The sequence below is a fragment of the Bactrocera latifrons genome, unplaced genomic scaffold, assembly GCF_001853355.1.
Source record: "Bactrocera latifrons isolate USDA-ARS-PBARC rearing strain unplaced genomic scaffold, ASM185335v1 scaffold_249, whole genome shotgun sequence".
NCBI classification, from domain to species: domain Eukaryota; kingdom Metazoa; phylum Arthropoda; class Insecta; order Diptera; family Tephritidae; genus Bactrocera; species Bactrocera latifrons.
In genome coordinates, this window is record NW_017536063.1 from 380,069 (window position 1) to 402,386 (window position 22,318).

The 22,318-nt window shown below is 37.1% G+C and overlaps 1 long non-coding RNA gene across 1 annotated transcript in view; it reads right to left on the bottom strand.

Annotated features, from left to right (window-relative positions):
* The window catches only part of LOC108969320, a 58,448-nt gene that overhangs the window by 23,542 nt on the left and 12,588 nt on the right, over positions 1-22,318 (bottom strand). Inside the window, exon 2 of the long non-coding RNA XR_001993385.1 lies at positions 4,761-4,845. This is a non-coding gene — a long non-coding RNA (uncharacterized LOC108969320). The remainder of the gene's footprint in view (positions 1-4,760; positions 4,846-22,318) is intronic.

Sequence of the window (22,318 nt, forward strand, 5' to 3'; positions counted from 1 at the left end):
CTGTAGTCGACATATGGAACTGGAAGGAGTAAAGAAAAAAAATATTATATATGTATATCCAATTTCGATATGAAACATCATTAGGAATAGCATACTAAACTCTTAAATCAGTATCTCGAATAGTTTTGGAAGTGAAGCCTTCTAAAATTCATTTCATTCAGATTTATTAGTTTCTTTTTCAACACATTAACCTCCTAGAACATTTTCGAATTTGCTGCAGTGGCTACTCAAGCTACAGAATTCAATCCCTATGAAATTTTCTGTATGTTCGATATATAGTACTCCATAGATTGCCCTACTAGTTTTGTGATCTGAGCAATAATCGAAAATTCAATCGAAATCCAAAATTATCTAAATTTTGTGTAAAACTCAGCTTTTTTTTATAATTTGTAATTTTTTGATTTTTTTACCATAAGTCATCGAACGGACAACATCTTCCTGGAGAGACTTGTTTTTACATTTCATCCACGGAGAAGGCTGGAAACGCTCCAGTAGTAGGAGTTCTGTTTTGGTAGCGATAGCGAGTGAGTTACACTCAAACAATATTTAACTTTTTTCTTAAAATATTTTACTCTATATTCCTATATGTAATATTGTGTTTTTTAGACTGTCACACTAAGTGTGGCCCTCAAGAAGGGTTAACGTTTAAGGAGAATTAATCTTCGCCAACATGAGAGCATTGTTTAGATTTCTGAGAAATGTAGTGAGTCTGAGCTCAGTTAATTCGACAATCTATCATGAATTCAGTAATGTCCGTGTAGCTGAGTTAAGGAAAGTGACTTCTACGAAGGTAGAAAAAAGTAATTTTTTATTTAATATTCAACACCCCATCGAACTTTATGCACAAAGTTGGTGTAACAAAATCTGTCAATATTATTGAGGCTACGTAAAGCTTGTAATATTTCGCATTTGTTAAATAATTTTGAGACTCTTTTTCAAAATCGAAGTAAAATTAGCTGAAGGTATATTGTCAATAAGCCAATCTTGATGACTCTGACTAAGAATCATTCCTACTACAAATGGGTCTGCGTAATTGTCAATTTGGGAGGCTTTGTCAAAATTATGTGCAAAATGTATTATTTTGCTATAAAAAAAAAATAAGAGTAAAAAACAAAAATTGTAAACAACACCAGAGTATATTGGTTCTCAGCAAAAACTTTCAAATCGATTTTATATACAGACGCAATGTCGACTCGAACCGTTATAGAACGGCTCAGTTAAAGATGTGCGCAATTTTTTAGAGAAGGAAAAGCATCGGAAACAAAGCTCTTTATAAGTATGGGAATTCTCCATTGCTGTACCGTTCAGTCTTTAAAGGAAAGCTTAAATTTAACGGCGCGGTTAAATAAGTTCATTTTCTGATTTTTCCTTATGTAGATTCAATTGAAGTATTTCAGATTGATTTAATATTTGAGCGTCTCTGAAGCTCTGAAAAGGGCTCGAATAAGAATCGGCAAATGACGGATATGATATAGGAGGATGAAGCTATGTGTAGAGGTCCACACAAGTTAGGAAAGTTCTCTGACTGCCATTCACTTGGGAGTGGCCAGAAATTATTTTACTTATGGCGCAAGCAGCCGAGACTTCCGGTTTTATAAAAAGTATCCTCTGGATAGCCAAAAAGCATCTGTTTCAAGGCTAGCTAAAATGAGCCGGCGAATCAACCTTCCTCAGGGTTGTGCGCTGGGTTTGGAACACGCCACGTAAAATCCATCCCCACTGAAAAGAACACAACAGAATAAGAGATCCACGCATAGCTATAGTATGCGAACCGCCAGACATCGGATGATATAGCTGCCATTCAAACGAACAATCAAAATTAAGTCTTTATGTAGTAAACATTTTTATTTTCAGATTATAGTCACCTATTGGTTATAATTTGTGAGTGAACTACCGATGCCACTATAAGATCGAGACTATCAGTATAGAAGTTCCAATATTGAAATATGAGCACATTTTCGATTTTGAGTTTATGTTCGACAAAGTGTGGGTTCACTGCTATTTACTTAAAAAGCTTAGCGTTTTATAACATTTTACCATAAAATATATGGACTTTATACAGTCTATTTCAAACTTGAGTTATTTCTATAAATGCAAAATCGAGACACGTTTTCCGATATCCGTCAATTCGTTCGAAAACTCCTTGTCTTCAGATAAGAAAATTAAATTAACAAAAATAAATAAAGAAAATCAACAAGCTTAATACAATATTTATTTGAGAGGAGCGCTTTGACGCTGGCATACGAAAATAAATACAGCGGATAGCTTTGTTAAGAACTCTTCCAGTTGGATATACATATGTATGAGTGTATATACACACACACAGACGCCCGTGCCTTGCGCATGGATATAAATATTTGCTGCGTAACAATTGTGGCCAAAATGTGAATTGCACCCAGTCGAGCACTACATACTTGTACATACATATGTACATATATTCATGTATGCATTTATATTTGTTATTTAAAATTCGATCAGTTTTGACTTACATTGAAGTGCATAAAATAACTCGCAAATGCAGATGCCCCCTGCCAATAAACAATTCGGACTGAATTTCATTACTGCACATGATATATGCATTTGTATATATAGAATAAGTATGTGTACACGTTTATAAGATCGTTGTCGGTACAGATGTGTCTTTTGTTTCAAAATGTATGATTTAAAGATTTGTTGAACATCTTTTGAATATAATTTATAATTGTTTATTCCAAATCGTAAAATAATCGTTTTTGTAATACTCTTTGCACAAAAGTAAATGTTTGAAGCCATCGCATTGCATAACATTTTATTACGAATATGGGTGGAGAGGTTATTGGTCCTCGCATTATCAGTCTGCTATAATACCCGCCAATTAGACATTGACCCGTTGGTAGTGGAATTTTTATAGTCGGCATATGCAGCACATATTCCGAGACTCTGCTCTTAGGATTTTCGATGACTCGTTCGAGCATTTCCACTGCCAACTGGCATATGACACGCGTGCAGCTTACGAATAAAAAAAAAAACGACAATTTCGAATCAGAAGTCGTTGACTCAACAAGCCATCTTCGCGTTATGACATCTTAATTATTTTTATTCAAGCTAAATACAATCACATTCTCTTTTACGTCTTCGATTCCGGAATGCAGAGCTGTTTGTTTGTTTCTAATTTATGTACATATTTTAATATTCCCGTCATGAATGTTAGGAAATTGCATTCAGACTAAAGTAAATACAAATTTATTCACGGGAGGCCATTACAAATGTAGCCACAATTATTACGAGTGTTTGCTCGCGTGCGCCAGATGGCGCGTAGTCAAAACAATTACAGTTACATTTTAAGGCCTATATAAATATTTATACATTTATTAAGCAAGAGAAGGGAATGATTTTGTAAATTAATATTTTTACGTTATGCAAATTGAAGGGAGAAATTAAGAGACAACGTAGTTGTTTAACTTGTTTGATAGCAGGAATAAAGGGATGTTCAATTTATTCCAGTGTGAGAGCGCCTCAAAATAAGCGTTTTTTATAACATTTTGCATTATGGCCAGATAGAAAAAAAAAGTATTTTTGGGCATTTTAAATTAAAACACCCAAAATTTACTATGAATAAAAATTATTATATAGTGGTTATTTATTATATGGAGAAAGGATTTAAATTTTTTTAAAGTATATTAGAACAACTGATTTTTAACCTTTGAATGCCCAAGAAAAGGATTTAACCTGCTTAACTCTCAATTATTAAATGTTTTAATCATTTTCTATTGAACATAATACTATGATGCTTCAAATTACAAAATCTTCCGACAAATACCTTTAATTTTCACAAATGTATTTAATTTTCATTGTTTTATACTTTTTATAAGTGGTATTGAACGATGCAACAAATCCCTCCGTTTACATATTTTTTTGCTTAGATTTCAATCTGGCCATCGCTCGTTTCCAATTGTTAAACGTCGAAACCTCCTGAACTCGATCAACTGTCAAAGTTTAGGTGGTTTTGACGTTTAGCAATTGTTCTCTCACTTCCAGTGAGAAAGGAGTTAAACATCTCTTTATCTCTGTTTGATAGTCAGCGGGCTTCAGCGGACTAAATATTGTTTGAAGCATTTCTTTGAAATTGAAGTTGAATATAAAGCACAGAAATTTACAAGGCCGATGATTTCCGCCTTTAATAACGAGTATACAAATTTAAGAGTTATGAAATAAGAATAAAAGAGACTTTTACTTCTGCTGAAGTTAGTTGATTAAAATGCATTAAAGTGCATTAAAATGCAGCCGAAAGCCTTTGATGCTAGCGCTGCGTACTTTAGTTTATWTAATAATTTGTTTATTATGTAAGTTTTAATAAAATAAAATTAAAAAAAATAAATAAAAATGAAAATGCATTATAAATTTGACATTTATTTGGCAAATTTTTTAGTGATTGAAATCTATTGCCTGATTAATGTGTTAATTTATTAATAGAATATATAAATAGGTATAATAGAAAAATCTTTTCAAAGTTTATGTACTTCGCTTAGGCCACATTTTAAAGAGCTTTTCGAGGAGTAAATCCATGATATGAAGGTGATTTCAAAAAAATTTAATTACCTTATGTATGATATTATTCTATTGCTCGCTTATCAATGTTCGTTTCACAAAAATTCAGAAGAAAATCTGGATCAGTTTTAGAAAGTTCGGTTAGTTATTCGTGAGGAAGCATAAATCGTTTAAGCCAAAAATGAAAATTATTAAAATATAAACTGCAATTTTAAATTTAGAAATTTACTTACTAAAAGTACATCAATTTTCAGAGAAAATTCAACAAATTTATGCGAGTTGTAGTGGTCGTTGTAGATTATTTATAAAGAAATATATCTAAAAATAGAAAATAAAATATTTATTTAATAACTATAATAATAATATATATAATAATCCTAATTTCAATATATTACGTTTTTATCTAAGTGAAAAAAGCAAACATGTTAACATCGGCTGCACCGAACCTGTAAAATCTTTCACTAGTGCGTTTCTATAGTCTAAATAAGTATAAATGATCTTAATTTTGATTTTGACCGGTCAGTTTTAAATTACAACTATATACTGTAGAGGTCCAGTGTATGAAATTAGCTTTTTTTGTGAAAATGAAATACTAACGTTGCATGGCAAAGTAAAGAAAATAAAAATCTATTCAAAGTATTGATCATTGCTTTTTACCCATTTTGACTACCTTTCTGGCAATTTCGGGACACCAGGTTCGTCTTTTGAAGCAAACCAATCAGACACACAATTTTCGACTTCGGCGAAGGAATACAATCGCTGCTCAGCCAGTGCGTCTACCATCGATGAAAATAAATGGTAATCGGAAAGCGAAAAATCTTGCGAATACAGCGGTGCAGTAGCAGCTCCTTACTTTGATTGCTTCCCGAACAGATTGTGCTTTGTGTAGAAGTGCAATGTCGTGTAACAAATTTATTTTCCCATGTCTTCTGGTCCACTCTGGCCGTTTTCGATAAATGCATGGTATAAATTGATCATCAGGTGTTAAAAGCTCATGATATAACACACCTTTCTCTTTCTGATCTCAACTTAGTCGACGTTGATGATTGTAGTGGATTAACCCAAGATTTTCTCCGTTTATTTTGCTTAAAATAATCCATTTTCATTTGTCAGTGACAATTCGATGCAAAACTGATTTCGTTTCGTGCCTGTGTAGCACAATTTCATAAGTATTTTTTCGGTTTACCATTTGTCGTTCATTCAATTCATGCGGCACCTATCTTCCACACTTTCGGATCTTTCCCATAGCTTTCAAACGGTCTGAAGTTGTTTGTTGTTCAACATTTAAAATGACTGTCATTTGCTTTTGACTCCAAGTATCATCTTCATCCAATATTGCTTGCAGCTCGACATCTTCAAACTTTCTTGGTGGTCTTCCACGTTGTTCATTTCTCACTTCAAAACTTTTTCTCTGAACCGGTGCAATCATCTTTTGCTTGTTGCTTCTGATAAAGCATATGTTCGGAGAATATAAGACTGCCTACGATAATTATCGATGTAAAATTTTGTGAAATAAAGAAATTTTCCAAACAAGAACTTAAATCTGATTGATGGTAGCTATATGATATAGGGGGTACAATAAAAGAGCAGCTTTTTGTGGAGAAAAGTACATGAGATTAATTATTACACTGATAGGCGTACAAGGCTAAATCAACTCAGTCATTACACTGAAAATTTATATATGTACCATATATGTTTTATGAAGTCACCGATGTTTCCTTTTAGGTGTCATAAAACTCATATAAAACTCTATTCCTGTTCAAGATGTTAAATTACTATACAAATGTAATAAGTCAGGCAGCTGTATGAGTATAACATTCCATGAATATATTTTAGACACCACTGAAAGACAAATGAGAGGGATTTCTCATTAAAAAAAAATTTGACATCCCTCTCACTGATGATTTCTGGAGTTTTGGAAACAGAAATATTTTGAAAATGTATATATATACGAATAAGTTACCATAATACAGGATTTGTTGATATCTACACGCTTCTGGAGATCGCCATGACTTTAGCTAGAATTTGCGAGTGAAGAGGGAATTTCATCAGCTTTAATGTTAATTAATATAAACATGTGGTTATATCCTAGCATGCCAGTCGTTCGTCCCGTCGGTTTTTGCACCTTCTTTGTCGTTCCTGAAGAAAGCAGCACTAACGCGATTATTAAGCGGATGATATCGACGTCATCGGCGTACGTCAGCATTTGTACACTCTCCCCAGCTCGCAATATTTTCTCCAGCAGTAGATTAAAGAAGTCGCACAGTAGGGAGTTGCCTTGTCTGAAACCTCGTTTGATATCGAATGCCTCGGATAGGTCCTTCCCGATCTTGACGGAGTTCTTCGTCCTCGAAGTCAGTGATACTGCAAGTCACTGGGTTCAAAATAAAAATTTTAAAGCTAAACATTTTAGCGATCTATCGGACATCAACCTACAAATACCATATAAGCAAGCATTATACATAAGTATGTAAATTGTATATGAGCAATCCATTTGTTGGATGACACATATAAGAGACAGGCGATAATAGGGCTGTCTAACTGTTCTAGCTTTAGTGGCGTCCAATGTGATAAGTGTCACGTTTACATACAAACATGTGCTCATTGAATCGCTGCAAATACTCACAGTGCTCAGCAACAATAACAACAACAGCAGCACTATAATAAGTGAATTTTCCAAAAAACCAACAACAAGTAATGTTTATTCTATTTTATTCGTTCATTGATGTGTCTTATTGACAAAGACAACTGTCGTAAATCGGACGCGTTTAATATAGAGATGGATGTTACATGGGTATACATAAATATTTACTTGCAAATAAAATTAGTGAACAAATATGTGTTACATCTGGTACTCCAGTCAGTATTCTGCGAACACATGTATAATGAGCGACGGTCGATCAAAAGTCAGCATAAAGAGACATAATGATAATGAGAATTATGCGTTGGGCTATTCACTTTTGACAATGCAGTGAGGCGCATAGCAAAGAGCAGTATAAATAAAATTGACAGCATTCGATACAGAGCATACGCACATACTTTGACAGATATGTATGTGTATGTATGCATTTACATATGTATTCTATATGTATGTCTATATCCCTACAGCATTCCTCAAGAATATCCGAAGCAAGGTAAACCTAAGAGAAGGAGAGGTGAAAATTAAAGGGATTCGCAAAACAAGAGCCGGAGCTATACTACTGGAGCTGGAGAAAGGACAATCCACAAAAGCCAGTTTCTGCGAAGCACTCAAAACGACCCTCTGAGAATCCGCAACTGTGGCCGATCTTAAACCAAAAGCCACAATAGAGATTAGAGACCTCGACTCCCTTTCAACATAAGAAGAAGTAGCAGAGGCTGTAAAAAAAGTGCTACAGGACTCCATCGAAGACTTGACGATAAGCATAACAGCACCTAACACAAGAGAGCAGGTCAGGGCATATCGGCTGGGTTAACTGCAGGCTGCGACTGAAAGAAACCAAAAAAAGATGCTTTCGCTGTTTTGGACCAGCGCACTTAACGCAAAGGACCCGACAGAAGAGGACAAGGTGCTTGCATAAAATGCGGCCAACCAGGTCACAAAATGAAAGAGTGCACAAAGTCCCCCTCATGCTGCCTCTGCGTGGAGGCTAAACACGAAAAGGCTGACCATATCCCGGGATCCGCAAAATGTATGGTATATAAGAAATACCAAAACAAATGAATATCTCACAGGCCAGTATGCATATATGTATAGCTGCAGACTCACTACTCTCGCAAATGGTGGCGGAGAACGCCTACGAGTTAATCATCATAAGCGAGCAATACAAAAAGAAAGAGAGAGGCATCTATCATCAGAGCGCTTGGCAGGCTCAATAATGGAATGGAAAGTCCTGGAGGATTACACTGGCAACGATCACCAGTACATTTCCTTCACTATCGACATTGAAACAAACGCTAACCAGCGCAGGAAAAAAACTGCATCGCGGAGGTGGAACATCTCGAAGCTAAATACTTCGAAACAAAGCCCATCTAGCAGCTCCCCAGAAAATGCTAGAAAAATTGTCGAGCACACAATGCTTAATATAGCAAGAGCCTGTAAAAAATCAATACCTAAGGCTTCCCACATTAGACACATGGCAGCAGTCTATTAGTGCACTGAAAATATCGCCCAACGCAGACGCACATGCCTCCGCCTCCGCAGATCCTACACGAGATCCAGGCGCAGAGGAGCCGCACCCGAAGAAGCCGAGCAATACAAAGCAGCAAAAAAGGAGCTGAATCACGCCATCGACGACAGCAAAAAGAAAAAATGGGAGGAACTTTGCGCGGATATAAACAGAAATCCCTGGGGACTTGCATATAAAGTAGTTATGGATAAGCTCGGCGCTCGAACAAAGCCACCTGATTTAACCGCTTTAAAAATGGATCACATCGTGGACGCACTATTCCTCACACATAAAAGCAGGGAACCAGCATAAACACTATGATCTGCGCAAATTCCCCAGTTCCCCGTGGAAGAGCTGCAGCTAGCCACTGGCAATCTCAAGGCCAACAAATCACCCGGCCCGGGATCCCAGCAGAAATCCTCAAAATAATCGCAGCAGAGTGTCCGGCAGTACTACTGAACATGTATAACGCCTGCCTCGAAACCGAATATTCCCTGAACCATGGAAAAAGCAACGGCTGGTGTTAATCAGTAAGGCAAAAGGAGACCCCAATCTGCCATCAGCATACCGTCCACTATGCATGCTTAATATAGCGGGAAAGCTTTACGAAAGCCTAATAAAACCCAGACTCGAAGCGGCTATTAACGAAAATGGAGGACTGTCTCTTAGACAACACGGCTTCAGGACGGGCAGATCAACCATAGGAGCCATAAAGTGCGTCATTTAAAGCGTAGAAGCAGCGCAGCGTAGATGGCATAAATATAAAAGAATAGTGTTACTGGCGACTCTAGATGTCCGAAACGCCTTCAACAGTGCTAGATGGGTGGACATGATCGATGCTCTCGAAAAAAGCTTCAAGATACCCGACTACCTCAGGGCTGTGGTGCGGAGCTACTTTAGCAACAGAAAACTGCTATACGAAACTAAAGAAGGGCCATGTCAGGTAGCGGTTACGTCAGGAGCAGCACAAGGATCCATCCTAGGCCCAGACTTATGGAACATAAGCTACGACGCTATATTAAAGCTAGAAATGCCAGAGGCATGCTACGCACAGCAAGGGGTACAGAAGAAGCGCGAAGAAAGCTGAATCAGGTCATGATACGAACGCAAACATGGCTCGACACACACAACCTAAAGCTCGCTACGGAGAAAACAGAACCACAGGAAAGGCAGCGAAGATCACCTCTCAACTGAGCCGATTAATGGCCAACATAGGAGGCCCCAGCCAAGAAAAGAGAAAGCTCCTAATGTCGACGACAATCAGCGTCTTACTATACGAAGCCGAGATCTGGGCAGACGCGCTTAAAAAGGAAAACCGGCGTAATATAATGGCCAGGGTGCACCGCACCGCAGCCCTTAGAGTCGCATCAGCCTATCGGACAGTATCAGGCGATGCAATATTAGTTATAAGCATGGCAATAAAGATGGGAGAATGAAAGTCGCGGCAAATGGATGGCCAGGCTAATAAAAAATCTAGACTTATGGAAAAAAGGCAAATTCGGAGAAGTCGATTTTTACACAACCCAGCTATTATCCGGTCACGGATACTGCAAAGAGTACCTCCAAAGAATGGGAAAGGTCGAAGAGCCGTCATGCCTATATAACAACGCGACAGAAGACGACGCTGACCACACATTCTTTGCATGTGTACGTTGGCAACGAGAACGCCCCGCCGTAGAAAACCTGGTTGGCCCAATAAACGCGGACAATTTAGTCAGCGTCATGCGGAAGGCATTTTCCACCCCCTCACCCGCAAAAAAAAAAAAAATATCCCTACAGCATGACACGAAGGTAAAAGCAGCACAATAGAAGACTTTGCATGTCCATCTGATTTTTAATGTTCAAAATGAAAGTGAAAATAGAAATACCGACAACCTTTGGGTTTACGTGCGTGTGACGGCAGGAAGGAACAACTGCCAGCTTTTTTTTGTTATATAACTGACATACAAAGCATCAGAAATGCTTATTATGAGTGAATAGCAGACAGGTTGTGCAATTGCCATTTACTAGATATAAATAGGGTAATTATGTGCTTAGGTATAACATATGTACACCCCATAGTCCAATAGCCTACTAATATGTGTATTTAAATGTGACCTCAGTGTGATTTTGTATGTATATCTCTCTATATATTGCCAATATTCTTTTTCACTAGGTGACAGTAAGTCTGTTAACAAACGGAAGCTTCCGTTTCATGCTTATTCTTCTTCGATAACCTTCGTAGAAAATAAAGGGTGTTATAAAATTACTGCAAAATGAGAATTAAAAACAGGGCGTCCCAAAGTAAATATTAATTAAATAATATTTGATACCCTGTTCGGATTTCAACCGTATGCCAGAGAGAGCCTTCGCCATCGACCGAAACAAATGGTATTCAAAAGCAGCATAATACAGTAAGTCCTTCTCATTCCGCTAATTTTTTCTCACAATTGTGTATATTTGGCTGGTTGGCCAGATCTCATATATAATTTTTTGTGTTTAGATTGCCGTAATGGATCCATTTTTCATTATCAGTCACAATGGCGTTCAAGTAGCTATTTGGCTCCCATTTCCTTGTTTTTCGTGTTTTCGGCTGTTTTTAAACATTTCGAAGTCATTGCCAGATGATTCTAAATCATTATGCGAGCTCTTTTTGTTTTTTGAAAAAAATCTTAATCGATTAATGCTTCCAGTTCCTTATCTGCAAACTTTTTTGCTAACCCACAACGTTCTTCCAAGACAAGATCACCACTTTTATATCACACTAACCACTTTCGTTCGGCTAGAACATGTTCACCATAAACTTCCACCAAAATACGCTGACCTTCAACAAGGGATTTCTTCATATTAAAGTAATGAAGAAGAATTCAGCGCAAAACACTTTTTCAGACACAAAGTTCATCAGATTTGGGGAAAGAAGTTTACTGTTTAGATATGCTACAAATCAAAACTCAGCCTTCAGCTCCTTCAGCGAAATTTGTTTTATCTGCTCGATCGGCTGAAAACGGGTTCCACGGAGCGGCAATTTGAGTTTGAAGAACAAGAAAAAATCACACGGAGTCAAATCTGGTGATAAATTCGGTCACAATCGTGGCTCGATACGATGGTACATAATCATGCAATAAAATGTATGAATTATCTCTCCGGAATAATTTCTTGAGGCATTAAACCACGAATTTTGAGAAAACCATTGAGCATCACATTGATGTTTGAACGTCTTTGGCGTTACTTAGTTGTAACGACTAAGGCAGCAAATTGGTTCACAGATGGCGCTATTGTTTGGTATAGTAATTAAGGACAGACCCACCAACTTAGCAAGCCAATAAATTTTAATTTTTTTTTTTTTTGTAATATCATTTACCCGGCGTATTTAATTAGAATTTCCGGGTACTTTTTGTCGCAATGTATAAGTTTTCGAGTCATATTTTTTTATAAATAATAGTAAATCAACTGAACAGTTCACAAATTATATATGTATATGTATGTTCATATATCGTTGCCAACAAAACACATTTGTTTATTTGAATTGCTTTAGAGGATCACCACGACGTATGAGTAACTTCAATTTCGACAAGGGTAAGTGTCAGTTTTGGGCCCAAACTCATACATAATTAACAGAAACCTGGTTAGTAAAGTGACCGAAAAATCTGTATTAAGAGAGTTTGAACGATATTAAAAGAAATTAAGGAATTGCTGGCTCCTACGACTGGCGCTTTGATAAATTAAAACGAAGTGACCTGCTGAAAAGTGCCCACACAATTGCAAGACATTAAGATTAAATAAATACGTTAATGATATTAGTCTAACGCTGAGTCACACATTTGTCCACAATTCCGTTACACTTCTCATAGACGCAGAGCGCTCGGTTGCTAAGTAGCAAATGTGCCTACAGCTACTGTCAACTTATCCTGGTCAAGCTCTGTAGATATGCAAGCATTTATGTGTGTTTGAGGGTATGTATGCCTTAATTTTTATATAATAAGGAGTACATGTGATGAAGTTCATCTGAAGGAACAAAGCAAAAGACACAAATCCCGCTAACAAATTAAATATTCACGAAAATTACCAACATTAAAACCATTTATTAATGCCCAGCAGAGTAGAAATTAAACAAAGCCAAGCTGAAATAAACATAAAAATTTCAAGAAGAAGCAACAAATCAAATCCAATGCATATATATCACATTCGTTCAAGGTAAATATGTAAAAGAATATAAATAAAACAGTCGAAGATGAATAAAATATGCGCATACAAATGCTGACAGTCGCCGCACAGTGCTCGTTGCAACAGGAAAAACAGGAGAAACAGACCTAACGAACTCGAGCCCAACCTCGATTGAATAAGAAATGTCGGAGATAAGTAAGGACGCTTGAGTGAAGCTGTATGCGCATTATCCTGCGGGCAAAACCAAACCACAAGCAGCAAAGCGAGAGTAACGTAAGGGCGAAGAAGCGAGAGAGGTGAAGGAAACTTAAGGCACGAAAGTAGCAAGAGCATCGAAGAGCGTAGCAAAAGCATGAAGCTTGGCATGTAGATTAGCAAAGCGGCGAGTGTGTGTTTGGCCGGGCTGTGTTTTAGCGCCGGCGGCAACACGAAAGTCAGCAAAAACAAAAGACAAACTGTGATGATTACAATGCTGGCACTGAACTTGCACTTTGCACGCCTGTAATCAAAGTTAAAACAACCACAATAACAACAATGTACGTTTTTATTAAATTGCGAAAAATTAATGAAAAGTTAACGGGAAACTTCATTGCAGGCAGTTGAAGTTCCGTTGAATTGCAAAGCTCTGGCTCATCATGTTACCATTGCTGACACACATACGTAAGCGCATATATCGATACATGTATACATACAAACATATGTAGAAGCCACGTAGCATATAGAAGTAGTATTTTATACAGCAAGCAATGTGTTCTTTTTTCTTTCTTAAAGCCACTCACTCTCATTTTTGATCTATGGTGGTGGAAAATATGTTAAATGAATTTAATAAAATCAAAGCACATTTGTTGTTATTGCTTTTCACTCTGCTTTTGTAGCAGAAAACTCGATTGAGTTTAAATTAAATTGTGTCGCACTCATAAAGAGTAATGGAGGATTCATTTGCTATCGAATAAATAAGTTGAAAAAGCTGAAGTGTCAAAGAAACCGCGGGAGTGGGAGGCGCGCGAAAATGTGCCTAAAAGCTAAAATAATGTGACTGTACTTGCCGTTACTTACAACATAGACACTGCACTGAGTTCATCGATGAAATAATTTTGTGTAGAATGCATTTAAAAAGAGGTGGTAAAGCTTAAAGACATTTCCGCTAAGTGGATTTTTATATTAATGTTCAATTATGAATGCCGAGTTGGCTCAGTTTTAATAATACCTAGGTCTGTATTTATTTACTTATATAAAATTAAAGGACTACTCTTCAAACTTGACTCTAAGTCATTGCATAAATTCAAATAAAATATTCAGTGGGAATTTTTCTCCATTCGGACGACATGACTTATTAAACGTAGCTGCTATCTATTCATTAGCTGAACTATGTCAATGTCGTCATATATCTCGTACAGTTCCATTGACTGCGGTATTCGCCGTTGCCAATGCACCAAGGACCATAAACCTTCCGCAGAACCTTTCTCTTCAAAACTCTTAATGTCGGCTAATCAGATGATGTCATCGTCCATGCCTTCGCACCATCTGATGAGTGCTCTTTAGAGTTCGGCCCTTGTTCGTCGAGAGACACTTTACTTTTCAATTGCCTACTCAGTCCAAAGTAGCAAAGTATTGGCAAGAGTTATTCTGCGTTAGATTTCGAGGCTGCCATTGTTATTGGTGTTACTACTGGTTTCAAGATAGACGAAATTATCTACAACTTCGAAGTTATGACTGTCGACAGTGACGTGGGAGCCAAGTAGCGAGCGCGGCGACTATTCGTTTGCTGTCAGGAGCTATTTCGTCTTTCCCTCGTTCACTACCAGACTTATTTACTTCGTTTTTTTGTCCAAGCTGTCAGTTTTGTTTAAAAAATAAAAATAAAATAGCACATTTAAGTAAACACTTGAATAAATGTTGAAAATAACTGTCATACATTATATGTATTTTAATAAAACTTCTTTAATGAGCTCTTCTTTTTTCATTTTCTAGATGACAATATCTTTTTAAGAAGCAGCAGTAATCTGTCATAATATAGCGATCTCAGCAGCATCATTCTTCCATTACTTTTAGATTCTAGTTGAACGCTCTCTCCGTTCTTAACTATGATTACCAAAATTATTCGAAACGGATTAATATAACTTAATACTCAAATTTTTTAATAGAGCCTGACAGTTTGGTACTTAATGGGGACCCGAAACTTTCGACAATGAACCTAGACTTTTCCACGATTTCATAGTAGTCAAGTCAACAATAAAGATTTTTTTTAATGCATTTTTATCATAAACCGCTTCTCCAAACTCAATCGAATCGGACTCTTTCTTTTCGTAATCAATATCTGTCACTGATACTATTCTCGTGTTTGGAAAGGAAAGCAAGCAGAAACATTCGATAACGCTACAAAATCTATATACCGCAAAAGAACCTAAGGCACTGATCACCTGAAATTGGTTTAGTGAGTTTTAACTGTTTTTGATAACTCACGTCCAATTATATCGAAAATGTCTACCACAGAAGATAATGTATGCACACTTCAAGCGCAACAAGCGCAACCGTGAGACCACTTAGCAACAGCATTTGATACTTTTACACAGAGTCCGATGCAGTTTCTGAGTCATTTTGTTACTGTTGAGGAAACATGCCTACACGACAGAGACCAAAAGAAATAGTCGGAGTAGTGGACTTTACCCACCGAACGTACTCCAAAATAAGCAAAGTTTGTTTTGTCAGACGATTTTTTGGAGTTCAAAGGGAAGCAGCATATTCTGACTTCCAAGTAAGCAACGTTCCAATCCCTAAACAGAGAGAAAGCAGAAAGCGACTCAACAAATTTTGGTTAATTTTTTGAGTAGTGCTAATATTGTAATAAACGACGTCGAAAATGAGATGCTAAGAATACTTACATTCAACAAACGCATCAGTACTGGTGATGAGACTTGGGTTTAAGACTTTTAAACTGTGCAACAGTCTAGTGGTGCTCCCAAAATGAGCAGAAACTGAAAAAACCACATAAAAGTCGGCTAAAAGTCGAAGTTATGCTGCTCATTTTCTTTGATTACTGTGGTGTGGTCCAAGAAATTCTTTACGTGATAGTTTGCGGCGTCGACGTGAAACAATTCACCGTATTTGCAACATTTGGCTTCCTGTGACTTTTTATTGTGTCCAAAACGCTTCGAGAAAAGCGCCATGAGTCCGTTGGATCCATTAAACAGATTCGTTGAAGGCACTGATGGCTATGCAATCCGAACTTATAACAAATATATGGAAAATTGGACTAAACATTGACATGCTTGGATAAAAAAGAGCTTTTTTTGGAGCCGATAATAAATATTTGTATTGAATGTATTGTACAAAGGTGGCAGAAGTACCGTTATTCAACTTCTACACTCAAGTAGAAATAAATGCTCACGAAAATGTAAGTATGTAGGCTATAGGTAAAAATGCCAGCATGCTTTGGCGACAAATTGTCTCAGCACCTCAACTGATTGTCTTACGTTTTCAATTACGAATTCACTTCACTTACAACCGAACAAATGATTCAATTTAAAATTAATGCATTTTAAATGATTTCTGCAGCATCATTAATGCCGCCGCTATAATGGAGATAAAAGCATTTCGATAGTGCCGCAAGTAGCACACTCAGAGATAGGGGCATATAGTGGCAACTGAAGAAGTCAATCAACGAAACTAAACAATCAAACGAAAAACCAACCACAGCGTGGAGATATCTCTGTAGATATGTGCGTATGTGTTTGTGCGTCAGTCGCTGAAGTGTTAGGAACACCTGCTTAAGAGCAGGTACACATCTACGCATGTGAGGGCGGGTGCGCGAGTAGTGAGTGAATGAATGAGTGAGTGTTCGCGGTGATCTCTCAATGAACCGACAGCAATAAACGCTAACGCAAAAGTAGTTAAAGCTATTAAATTTCAATTACACTTATAAAATGAATGGTCTTACAATAATGGAAAAAGTCGACGTGCCGATTGAATGGGAGCTAGCGGATGCATTAGCAATTGTACATATGTATCTTCGCATTAGAACACAGGAAGCCAAGTGGAAGTACGGTGTGCGTGTGCTTGGCATTAATAATTTACTGTACCAAGTGCAAATGCATTTAAATTAGCAATTAGTGGTGAGCAATAAAAAAAACTGTTTATGCATTTATGTGGATATTAGAGAGTTTATTTGTACGCTTCAAATAGTTATCGTTTGTATTTTTACACCCCATTTGCTTATATTTATTTGATATTGAAGAATTCAGCTCTAGAACTTTTTGTTGATAATAATTACAGGGTACTAGAGATTAATTTGGAAACGAGCCAAAATCAAATTAAGTTTGGCCGCCAAGAACGCCTTAATTAGATTTTTTATGTCCTCAAGAGTTAGTAGTAACCACAGTAGTTAGTAACGAAGTTTGTTACATCCAGTAGAAAATATCCCTATAGGTATATATAAGATTATTAAATAAAATGTAAAGAATTCAGTCGATCGGTCTGACTGTCTCTATAACTAATTCTACAGTTTTTCGGATATCGATTTGAAATTTTAGCGGACGTCCATGGCTCACTAGTACCACCAAGAAGGACTGCTACTACAGAAAAAGCCCTTATCGAGCCTTCAGGCATACAAGTGAGATTACTATCTTCTGCGCAGGAGCTTCTAGAACAACTTCTATTCATGTAGAATGGTATTGCGTGGGACGGGGATGGTGAGGATCAGTTCTTTATGACACCCATACTGTGATGGTAAAAACTTCGAAGTTTCCCCAGGTAAACCTGCACTACCCCGAGCATCTTACTGTTTCAGGAACTAGGGGTCTAGGAATGAGAGGTTAAGGGCTTCAAAACGGAAGCAAATAAGGTAATATAGGATATTGCTAGTGAGAAATCTAGGACTTGTATAGTGGTTCGAAATGACATTGGATAACAGAGTTCCTAACGCAAGCCAAGGAAAAGAAACATTCTGACTTCGTCCTTGCAGCGGTTAATTTTCTAAGGTAAACAGGACTTTTTGAATCTAGCGCCCCCTGGCGGCGACATCTACGTATATGGGTACTGATGAAAACCCGTGATCACCGGAAATTCCATCCATTCCATGCGTGAATTCATAAGAAATCAGCCAAAATCATCATTGAAATTCATGAAAATGGAATTAAACATATCCAAAACATTGATTTATCGCATTTTGACCGAACATTCGGACTTATGAAAGGTGTATTCCGCACAAATTTACTGACGCCCACAAATTGCTCAGAATCCATCATTCCATCGACTCTTGTGACCGATTATTTGACCAAAAATCACATTTTAACCATTAACCGCTCCCCGATATGGCACCGTGCGACTTCTTGCTTTTCGGAAAAATGCATTTGCCTATGAAAGAAAAGCGTTATGCTGACGTAGAGGCCATTCAAAAGGCTTGCGCCGACATACTGGCGGCCATACCGGCCAACGCGTTAAAATACACAAAAAGTTGTATTGAAGCAAAAGGAGACTATTTTGAATAAAATAAATTGATTTTGCCGAAAAAACCATTTGTTCTGTTTTTTAAGTCCTGTTTATTTGCAAAACACCTTGTACATTATCTCATGGAGTACTGCGGGAGGAACAAGCACCCTATTAGTCAAGGTTGCGATGGTAATGCATCCACATAGCGAGCTTATTAGTGGACTGATCCCACAGTGGAGGTTATTATCAGTGCGCACCATGTCAGAACACATAATCATATAATTCGCACTAAATGTTTAGGTGCAGCAATTTCCTGCGAAACGTATCTCCAAGAGCACTGATTGGGATAACTTTCAAGATACTCCATGGTTGAATATAAGTATTGTGCGGCAGCTAGGCAGCTACGCTACGGCTTCCGGACTGGAGAGCATATGTGACATTCCCTCAAAGAGGACATCTACAGTTAAAAGGCGGACCATTTTACTAACTTTAAACACCCGAATCTAATTTTATCATTAACTTTATACGCCTTAATATACCTTGTAAATTTACTGATATTTTCGGTATTAATTTTCGTTATCAGCAGTGCGGTCCTCATATTCGGTATATGCGGTTTTAAAGAGGTATAGTTCGATCATTTTTTATACTCTCGCAACAAAGTTGCCAAAGAGAGTATTACAGTTTTGTTCACATAATGGTTGTTTGTAAGTCCTAAAACTAAAAGAGTCTGATATAGGGTTATATATACCAAAGTGATTAGGGTGACGGGTAGAGTTGAAATCCGGATGTCTGTCTGTCCGTCCGTCCGTCTGTCCGTCTGTCCGTGCAAGCTGTAACTTGAGTAAAAATTGAGATATCATGATGAAACTTGGTACACGTATTTCCTGGCTCCATAAGAAGCTTAAGTTCGAAGATGGGCATCGGCCCACTACCACGCCCACAAAATGGCGAAAGCCGAAAACCTATAAAGTGTCATAACTAAGCCATAAATAAAGATATTAAAGTGAAGGATCGCATTAAGGAGGGGCATATTTGGAGGTAATTTTTTTGGAAAAGTGAGCGTGGCCCCGCCCCTACTAAGTTTTTTGTACATATCTCGGAAACTACTATAGCTACTTCAACCAAACTGAACAGAGTTGTTTCATTCAGGCATTTCCATAGACAGTTAAAAAATGGAAGAAATCGGATAATAACCACGCCCACCTGCCATACAAAGGTTATGTTGAAAATCACTAAAAGTGCGTTAACCGACTAACTAAACACGTCAGAAACACTAAATTTTACGGAAGAAATGTCAGAAAGAAAATTGAAAATGGGCGTGGCGTCGCCCACATATGGACCAAAAACCATATCTCAGGAACTACTCAACTGATTTCAATGGAATTCGGTACGTAATAGTTTCTTAACACCCTGATGACATGTACGAAATATGGTTGAAATTGGTTCACAACCACGMCTTCTTCCAATATAAAGCTATTTTGAATTCCATCTGATGCCTTCTCTGTATAATATATACATTAGGAACCAATGATGATAGCGGAATAAAACTTTACATAAGTACGGTATTTGATGCGAGAGTATAAAATGCTCGGTGACACCCGAACTTAGCCCTTCCTTACTTGTTTTCATATTTGAAATGATAAAGATTTGAAGTACTTGCGGTATAAAGTTTTCTTTACTTGTCATAAGGAAAGCAGACGTGTTTGTGGTTGAAATATTCCAAGGCATTGTATGTATAAAAATTGGTCCAATTTGGTCAATTAATTGATGTGATACAAGTTTCAATAGGGTTTATATGCCAATTTTGTTACACAAATTATCACTTGAATTTGCTTGTCCATTCGAGTGATAATTTGTCTGTCGAGAGCGACAGATTCGAAATTCGATTTTGTCTTGCTATCACGATCTGTTTGATAAATAGAAAGACACACCTATCCCGATTGGTTTAAGAGGTTAAATGGGCTTACGGGTTTAAAAAATTCTATTTTTTGTTGTCTAAATAAATTCTACAACACCTTTAGAATTTTTTATTTTTTTTTTGCGGGTGAGGGGGTGGAAAATGCCTTCCGCATCATCGGTGCTATCGTCACAGCAGCGGTATGTGCCACTTGCAGGTCACTAAAAACCCCCCCTCTAAGGAACTCTACAGTTCTTAAAGATTATTTCTTCGATTACAACTATTTGAAAAATTTTTAGCGAAATTTTAATTTTTTTGAAGATATGTCTGCCAAAAATCCGATTTTCAGTTTTTTTTCCATAATTGAAGTTCTATGTTAAGGTTTTAACTAAAGCACGTATTTTTTTCACTTTAGATGATACTGTAAGTAGTTATCCTTCCAACGCGGGCGCATCAGTTTTCCGAGGGGTTATCGGAAATGGCGTTGCAATGGCCGAGTTTAAAATTTTTTTCAAAAAATTTCAGAATTTCTTTGGTTATAGTGAATGTTTGTAAAAATAGAAAATACTAATAAAATATTTATTTTTTTTTTTTATGAGAAAAAATTACTGAAAAAATACTGTTTTTTACCCGAGGAAGCCCATATAACCTCTTAGGACGTTGCAAACACCTGTTAAGTATACAAAACCGTGCTCCAATCGAAAACTAAACTTTTTGCTTTGTGTACAATGGAAATCTGAGTAGCAAAAGAAACCCAAAATGTTTCCGCTTACTAGCTTCGAGTTATAATTTTATCAGCAAAAGAAGAAAAACAGTTTAGCAAAATAACAAAAAGCTTTTTGACTTCATAAATTCGAAAATAAAAATTGCATCTCCCAGAATAAAGTGAAGAGAAATTTATTAAAAGCAACATGCCTTACTAAATTTTATATGAAACTAGAAGGAAAACACAAACCAATTTTAATTGATATTGATTTACATGGTTTGCAGCCAGGAAATTAATGAGTTATCGGTCACGCGCAGCAATTGCTATATTATCCTTAACCTAATGAAGTAAATATATCGCTATTACGAAGTAAAGTTCCCTCTGGTACATATATGCAAATAGTTCAGATAAAATGCCTGCTTTTCAATTACAACCAAGCGGCAAGTTACAACCGATGAGCGAAAAATTAATTATCCAGCTGCAGTGTGTTTTTCTATGTGTCCACAGGTGCCTGAGTGCGTACATGGGTGTATATGTGAGCAAGTGTGTTGTGCTGCGAAATAAATGCAATTTTCAACTAAATTGAAATATTCATTTATTTGAGTCAGAACACAGTTCTAAAATAAACATTTTTAGTTGAAATCCCGTCTAATTTACTATTGAATTTCATATCACCGAAACGACGCTCACAATACCCCGCTCACACCACCACGCTCGCGTTCTTTGTGCACTCCCGCCGAGTTAATACTCGCTGACAAATCGAATACTGCTGGCGGAATTAAATGGATTATGGCGGGGTACTTCATCGTCTTTTGTTAACGACAGCTCGACATCGCCGTAAATCCTCAATTCAATACAGTCCATTTAACTGTCGTTTATTTACCTAATTTAATATTATTGTTATTTTGAATGTCGTATCGCGAAAGCGGCAAATTCGCAATAACAATTGGAAAGAATGTATGGTGCATATTTGCATTTCGGCGAAGGGATTAATTGATATTTTTATTCAAATGCATTTTGTGTAATGACTGCAAATACGAACAAATAAACGATTTACGAAGTAAATGCTCGTTTCGCGACTAAACATTGTCGGCGCGAATCTAGATATATGAGCAATGCGAGCTCGTATGATGTCTTTGGATTCGGTAATAAGGAGTTGAGAAACATGGACGGAGTGTATTATACATTTACTCGCAAGAGGATGGAATCATATGTAGAAATTCACGCAAGTGAGGAAAGTTCTCTGAGCGCCATTTACTTGGGAGAGGCCAGAAACGATTGTTTTATATATGGCTCAAGAAACTAACGACTTCCGGTCTTAGACCAAGTATCTTCTGGGTAGTCACAGAACATCCGTTTGAAGGCGACCTAAAGTGAGAAGGCGAAATGTGCATCCCCAGAGTTGTGTGCAGGGTTTGGGGCCCGCCACATAAAAAACGCCCCTTTTCCTGACGACCATGACAAACGTAG